We start from the raw sequence: 7,741 nt of genomic DNA, 5'->3' as shown, positions 1-7,741 counted from the left end.
GGGACACTTGAACTGAATCTTCCTTACCTTTTATATGACTGATTTATACAAGTTTAGCTTCAGACTCTCTGCTCTTCTCTTCCCAAGTATGCAAGAAACTCAAGCATGGTGTAAGGACACCAGAATCTCTCACAGTGTTAATTGTGGGTGGGTGCTGTCGGCTGTCTTCACTTTAGTTTTGGGCATAGCTGAAACAGTGTTTTTCCTAAGTTTGGAAAAGCTCTCTCTGGAGGAGAGCCTCACGTCCTAGCCCCTCTGCTTTTCAGATGCTGCCAAACTCAGAAAATTTGGGAAGCATGTCCTGCCTGAAGGAATTCTTGCATCTTCTTGGGGTGCTATTCAAAGCCTTTTGCCACAGCCGGAAGGGAAACCTGATGCATGAAAATAAAACTTGGCCATCTCGATTTCTTTTGTTTTCAACATCAAAATGAATTAAGCATTGCACTCTGTAGGTGTCACAAGTTCACAGAGGTATTTCTTTCCCATAAAAATGTAGCGGAGTTAAAAAGCCAAATAAACACCCCAGAAACCCGTTCTTCACCTCTACCAGTTGCAAACTTTAACAACTGCAAAAGAGAGCAGGGCCTTTTCAGAATTCACCCTGAGAAGTTGTTGAAAAGTGTAACCAAGCGTGACTAATGACTGCATGGCGTGGGGTATTTGCATGGGTTCTGTTTGCAAGCATCAAGCCTGTGAAACCAGATCATTTGAGGAGGAATGTGAGCAGCACACGCAGGAATTCAAAGGCTCATGTAGGGGAAGAAAATCACATCAGTGCAACCAGTGCCTCCTGATACTGGGCAGCTGCTCAGTTGCACTCAGTTAAAGAGGAGGGTGCATTGCTTACCTGCAGGGATTGATGTGCATTAATTAGAAAGCAAGGAGTGTAGGAAGCAGTCAATTATATTAACAGATAATTATAAGGACAGACAGACACTGGAATGGTCTCCCAGGGGAAGTGGTGCATTTCCCCCACTTTGGAAAGTTTTAAGTCTCAGTTCGACAGGGTGCTGAGACATATCAAATAAACAGTAATATTGGAAGGGTTTTATGAGATAATCCCTAAGGTTCCTTCAAACCTGACACTCTATGATTCTGTGAACTAATACCAGTGTATTAATGCTATCTGTAAATTCCAAAATTAATATTGGCCAGTAACCTGCAGCATGAGAGTTATTTATTCCATTGGAAGTTAATGTAGTAGACACAAAAGGTGTCTACTAATGTGCAGACACAAAAAGTGTCCATTGCTCACTGCTCCCATCTTCCCTCTCCTGTAAGCACTATGCACAAAAAATATACAAATTCCAGAGATTAGGCACACTTCCATGCACGGAGCAGCTGTGTGTCACCTCACATCTGGTTGGATGGAGTCAGTGGGATGAGGGGTGCTCAGCTACTGCTGTTCACCAAACTCAGTTGCAGGGGCATTTTAGAGAGCTACCAGGAAGAAACTCTGAGGTTCTTGCTCCTGCCTAAAGTATGAATATGTATGGTCTTCATCAACCCCACAACTACGTGTCTCTCAGGCTGCAGTGCATTCATCTTCCTGTGCTTCTGCAGTAGAGGAGAGAGATGAAGTGTTCAAGGCCAGGTTGGATGGGGATTTTTAGCATCCTGGTCTAGTGGGAGATATCCCTGCCCATGGCATGGGGGTTAGAATGAGATGATATTTAAGATCCTTCAAACCCAAACCATTCTGTAAATCTATGATTCTATGACTTACAGAGCAGCCTGTTCACTGGAGGTAAGACTTGGAGATACTGAAACCAGCAGGGAGAGGAGGGAGCCAGGTGTGGCTCACTGGGTGTCCTGTCCCTGTCCAGCAACAGCAGAGACATTGGGACAAACAGTTCATAAACAACTCCTGCCCAGAGTCTTTGCTCACAGGCTCCTAGGGAAGTTGATTACAGCTCTCCCAGGTGCTGCCAGCTTCTTCCTTGCCCTGTGCAGCTGTCTTGAGAAAATGCTGTCTGGAGGAAAGTTCCAAGAGCAACTAAAGGCTCTCCAGAAGTGCCTGTAGTCTCTCAGTTGGGTCAGACTTGCAGTCACACAAAAAATCTCAACCGAGAAGGGTTCATCCTCTGGCCAAGCCTGTATCATGGTGGGTCAAGGCTCCATTCAGGAAGAGGAAGGATGCTCTTTCCCTCTCCATCCTTCTTCATGGGAAAGGGATGAAATTTTCCACGCCAAGGATGCTCAATCTCCAGCATCAGTATAACTCTTCCTTCAAAGCTGAAGCAGAGAGAGGAGAAGCCCTCCTGAGAACTGAGAATGTCAGGTTGGCATTTGTGGTGGGGCTCCCTTTCTGGAGTCTTCTTCTCTGGAGATACTCAAAACCTGCCTGCATGCAATCATTGGATTGACAGGAAGCTAAACATGAGCCAGCAGTGTGCCCTGATGGCCAAGAAGGCCAATGGCATCCTGGCCTGTCTCAGGAACAGCGTGGCCAGCAGGTCCAGGGAAGGGATTCTGCCCCTGTACTCAGCGCTGGTGAGGCCACAGCTTGAGTCCTGTGTCCAATTCTGGGCCCCTCAGTTCAGGAAGGAGATTGAGGTGCTGGAGCAGGTCCAAAGGAGGGCAACTAGGCTGGTGAGGGGATCCAGCACAAGTCCTGTGAGGTGAGGCTGAGGGAGCTGGGACTGTTCAGCCTGGAGAAGAGGAGGCTCAGGGGAGACCTCATCACTCTCTACAACTCCCTGAAAGGAGGTTGTGGCCAGGGGGGGGGGTGGTCTCTTTTCCCAGGCAGCTCTCAGCAAGACAAGAGGGCAGGGTCTTAAGTTGTGCCGGGGGAGGTTTAGGTTGGACATTAGAAAGAATTTCTTTACCCAGAGGGTGATCAGACGTTGGAATGGGCTGCCCAGGGAAGTGGTGGATTCTCCATGCCTGGAGATATTTAAAAAGAGACTGGATGTGGCACTCAGTGCCGTGGTCTGGTAACTGCAGCAGTAGTGGATCAAGGGTTGGACTTGATGATCTCTGAGGTCCCTTCCAACCCAGCCAATTCTATGATTCTATGATTCTATGTGTAATGTGCTCTAGGCAATCCTGGTTTAACAGGGGGACTAGATGATTTCAAGAGGTCCATTACAACTCAACGATTCTCTGATTATTTCAGTGACTTTTTGTGTTGGGAGCTGGCACTGGCTCTCCCTACCCTTCCTGGTAGGAATGCACCCATGGGGCACAATCCTGCATCCATCCTGCCCTCCATCCAACAGCCATCTGGTACCGTGTGGCCAGCGGTGCTCCAGGGAGGACAGATTGCTCCCCCTTCTCTGTGTTTGTCAACAGCAGTGCCCAGCTAAAGAATCACAAGGCTTTTTTCCCCATGACAACTTTAGACAAAAAGAGTCAGAAGTACTCTGGGACTATGAAAGAAAAATATTCCAAACTAAATGTGGTTTTTTTTTTCTTCAATATTTTGACAGTTATCAAGGAGAAATGTAGGCCAAAGACTCTATATATTTGTACACAATTACCACTGGTGAATACAAATCTGTCTGCCTCAACAGATATTATTAGACATATTATGCATGCACCCATCAGCATCTCCAAGTGTCTCTTGGCATTTCCTCTGCTGCCATTTAAACTTCTGTCCTATTCAAAAATTCTAAGTGTGGTAACATTACAGGAAGAGGAAGGCAGGCATGGCTCCATTTTTAGGTCGAATGTGATACCACTGAATCTATTGCAGCAACCACAGGAAGGGAATATGCAGCACTAGCTCTTCCCAGAATCTGAAATCCAGTTCCTGCTGCCTTCCCACATCGCCAGCTGGGAGACAGAAATGTCCATGCTATGGGGATGAGGGTAGGGGAGGTTGATGCCAAAGACCTCCAGTCCAGGCACCATGGTATCACCATGGTATCACCACTAAATACCCGGATCTAGAACCAGGTGATTGAGGTGCCCTTACTACACCCATGGTCCCAACCCAGGATATGTGGAATAATCTATGTAATTATATTCCCCTTAGTGCTTCAGAGAAGTCCCAGTGACTGTAATACATGCTAACTTAATCTTAGCCACAGAAAAATGTGTTTCTAATTTACAAATTCGGCAATTTTTCAATAAAAGTTGTTGCACTTTGTCTGATCTATTCTCAAAATACGGAAGTGCTTGAAGCATGACCACCTGCAATAACAGATTACTGTTCCCTAAAATATTGCCATACACCTACAATGTGGAGGCGTAAAGCTTCTCTAAAAAAGATCTTTGTTTTTTCTTCTAGAAGAAAGAAATGATCCCAAAGTAAAGCTGGTTTTCAGCAGCCTCTCTGCTCCCCAATGAGACTGGCATCAAAGTCTAATGAAAACCTGTTTGCGGACACTGGATCCGATCCAAGGTACACTATTGGCATATTCTAGACCCCTTGGGACATGACTCATATAAAAAACACAAGGCTGTCATCAGATGGCTGGTGGCTCAAATAAATCAAATTTACTTTGAAAATTGAGGCATACCAAAATTTTATTAGGTGAAACTTTGGCATTTCTTATAGCCAACTTGCACATATATATTTTTATTACTTACAGCAGTTTAAAAGTATGCTACCAATCATATGCAAAACAAGACGCGATTGCAAACGTACATTTTTTACTGGGTGGCAGGAGGAACTGTGTTGTTTTCTTTTAAAATCCCTGAATAGTGCTGCATGTTTGTTAAAGGTGGCACAGCAGAACGGGCCCCTCTCTGTTTACTTTCCTGCAAGTGGCTGGGCACACATCCTCTGTTTGTGGTCTCAAGCCCTGACTTCAAAGAGCAGCTTCTTTTACAGAATAATTGCTCACTAAAGCTATCAACTGCAATACAAAAAAAAAAAAAGGCATATAATGTTTGCAACGTTCGTTTACAAGAAACAGACATAAGAGCTGCTGAAGTCCCTCCATGGCTCAGGAAGGGCTTGAAGGGGTTGCTGAAGGGACTGTTCCCGCAGGAGCCCACGGGCAGAGGCAGAGCCTGGCGTTGCCATAGCCAGTGCAGCAGCTGCTCCTGGCTCAGGTGTGAGGAGCTGTACCAGGTCCCCCATCCTCTGTGCACACCCACAGAGGATCACTCACCACTTGCTTCAATGCAGCAAACTCTATCCCTCTCCCTGGAAGAGTTCAAGGCCAGGTTGGAACCGGCTTTGAGCAGCCTGGTCTAGTGGGAGGTGCCAATGCCCATGCAGGGGGGTTGGAACCAGGTGATCTGTAAGGTTCCTTCCAACCCAAACCGTTCTATAGTTCTATGATTCTATGAGACATAGCAAAACAAAGGTCTAACTCCTCTTACCAAGGTCTACCTCTCAAAGGCTGCATTCTGGAGGAGAGTGCACGTTTTTTTGGGCCTGATGGTAGAAGTGCAATCCATGAATTACAAGAAAATACATTAATCTTTAAAAAAAATATCTTAGTAGGCAGGAGATCCAAGCTCCCACTGACATTTCTAAACTTCATTTATCTGAGTGCAAAGCAAGAAGCTTCTGCTTTAAACTACTAATAGAAGGAGCAAAAAACCCTGCAGATTTGGTCTAGTTTTTTACTTAAATTACAATGCAAGTCTATGGGAATATATTCGGATAGAGTCTGAGAAGCATGCTGGCTCTGCTCCAAAATAACTTAATTCACTGTGCAAACACTAAGAAAGGGAAAATAATGGCTCTGTAGATAAAAACCACAAGATTGTTGTATCTGACAGCATGCTGTTTTGGGACAGAGAGATTCTTGGCCAAATGCTGACACCCCCATCCCGGAAAAAGGAGCCACTGAGGTTCCCAGTGGCTGCTTCCTGGGGAGCGCTGCGATCCAGCTCTCCATCCTGCTGGGAGATGGGGGCTTCTTGCTTGGAGCAGCTCACCCACTGAGGCAGGTGCTTCTCATCGTGGTGAGCTTCTTCCTGGAAAAGCACAAAGTGTAAATCAAACCAGGATTTGACCCTGAACATGAAACCCCGTGAACCTTAATAAATTTAATATTCAGTCATAAAGAGGTGCATTTGTAAGGAAGTGGGAAAGCGCAGCCTCGGAGGTGTGGTCTGAGCCCTTCCAGGAGCCCTAGGCAAAGGTTGCACCTCTTACAGACTCTCAGGATCATTGTAATTCTCTTTCCTTGAAGCAAAAGTCATAAAAGGCCCTTTTATTTCCATGGGAAGAGCAAGGCCAGGGCAGAGCTGCTGCCTCCAGAGTCTGCCATGGTTGACTGACTGTCTGGCTCTTCTAGAAATCAAGAAACTTCCACTTTGGCAGCCAAAGAAACATTGTCTGAAGCTGACAGAAGATAGCTCTGATACACAGCATTTACAGCTAATTTAAAGCATGCGTGTTCATGAAGCAACACCCTTGCTTTACATGTTCCTAATACAAAGGGCTGTGAAGGTTTTTCCAGTGGAAATGTGAGGCCTGATCCAAAGCATCTGAAGGAATAGTTCCTTTCATATTAGTGGACTTTCTCCTCAGCCCTTAATTCCATATGTTGCTGGGTGTGTTTGTTTAGGCTGTGGTTGGACATAATGGCACTCCATAGACTTGGGAAATTTTTGCACAATTCAGGATTCTTCCCTTATCGTGAAGGAATAGACACATGCTTCCTCTTGAAATAACAGAAAAGTCAGTCATTAAGAGAGACATCAGCAGTATTTAGTCACTGAAATGCAGTGTTTTGACTGAAAATTTATCCCTACAGATATTTGATCAGTTTCCAGGAAAAAAAAAAAAAAAAAAAATATATATATATATATATATATATAACAAAAATCGTATGAACTTGCAAGTGAAGGAGAAATAAATTCTGGTAGTGTGTGGTTCTCTTGAGATAATTTCTTGTCACTTCAATACAATGCTTGAATATTTTCCATTATTCATGTTCTCTATCTCATTGTTTTGGCTGCTGTACATATTTCCATAGTTTTCTTTGCCCTAAATAAAACAAACAAAAAATCATCGGGTCATAAAATGTTTCTACAATTTAATTAAAAAATAATATTTACTGTCTGCACAATTTATATTTGGCCTGCTTTTGCATATGCATCATGATGGAGACTTTTAATTACATGATCATGTAGCATTTTCCCCCACAGGACTGTGGTCTTTTCATTTGCAGGATAACCTTCTTTCCAAGTCCCCAATTTTTGATTGATTGACTCTGAGACTGGGAAAAGAGCTGCAGCTGAGAACAAGAAGTTTCTCCTTATTACCTAACTACCCTAGGATCTGTTCCTCAGATTTCACCTTCCAGCCATTACTTCCTTTCCAGCCTACATCCAATTCTCCCACCTAAATCCTCTTCTGATCAGTCCCCTATCCCTCCTTCCTTGTTTCCATCTCTCAGGCCATGCCTCATTGCCTAAACAGTCCCACATTTCATTTCCTCTTGCCAGTGATCCTACAGGAAACATCTTGCTGCCATAATGTGGCTCTTTCCTTTCCACCTGGCTTTGCTTTGGTCCCATGCTAGGTTCAGATCAGAGGACTTCTTTCTCCTCTTCCCAAGGGATTCCCCAGAGGAGGGAGGCTGTGGGAGCACAGAAGGAGCCATGGGAATGGGTCTGAGCTGGGACACCTCACCTCTTGAGCAGCAACACTTTGGACACTTCCAGTCAATCCAGTAAAATGTTCCCATTACAAGAACATTTCCCCCCAAAGCTTATCTAGAATGGGCAAGTTTTTACAGGAGCAGACCTCTCCCTGGTAGAAAAGTCATACATGAAGGACTGTGTCCTCCAGTGTGGCTGTATTTGAGCTTTCTTTATGAAAAGAAAA

At 44.7% G+C, this 7,741-nt stretch overlaps 1 long non-coding RNA gene across 1 annotated transcript; it reads right to left on the bottom strand.

Annotated features, from left to right (window-relative positions):
* Positions 1-4,455: 4,455 nt before the first annotated feature.
* Positions 4,456-5,260, bottom strand: LOC139795556 (uncharacterized). The gene is made up of 2 exons (XR_011725568.1): positions 5,064-5,260; positions 4,456-4,805 (listed from the first exon to the last, which is right to left on the bottom strand). It is a non-coding gene; the product is annotated as an uncharacterized lncRNA (long non-coding RNA).
* Positions 5,261-7,741: the final 2,481 nt, after the last annotated feature.

Source organism: Heliangelus exortis, chromosome 3 (genome assembly GCF_036169615.1).
Source record: "Heliangelus exortis chromosome 3, bHelExo1.hap1, whole genome shotgun sequence".
Classification (NCBI taxonomy): domain Eukaryota; kingdom Metazoa; phylum Chordata; class Aves; order Apodiformes; family Trochilidae; genus Heliangelus; species Heliangelus exortis.
This window is presented reverse-complemented; position numbering and strand designations above follow the sequence as displayed.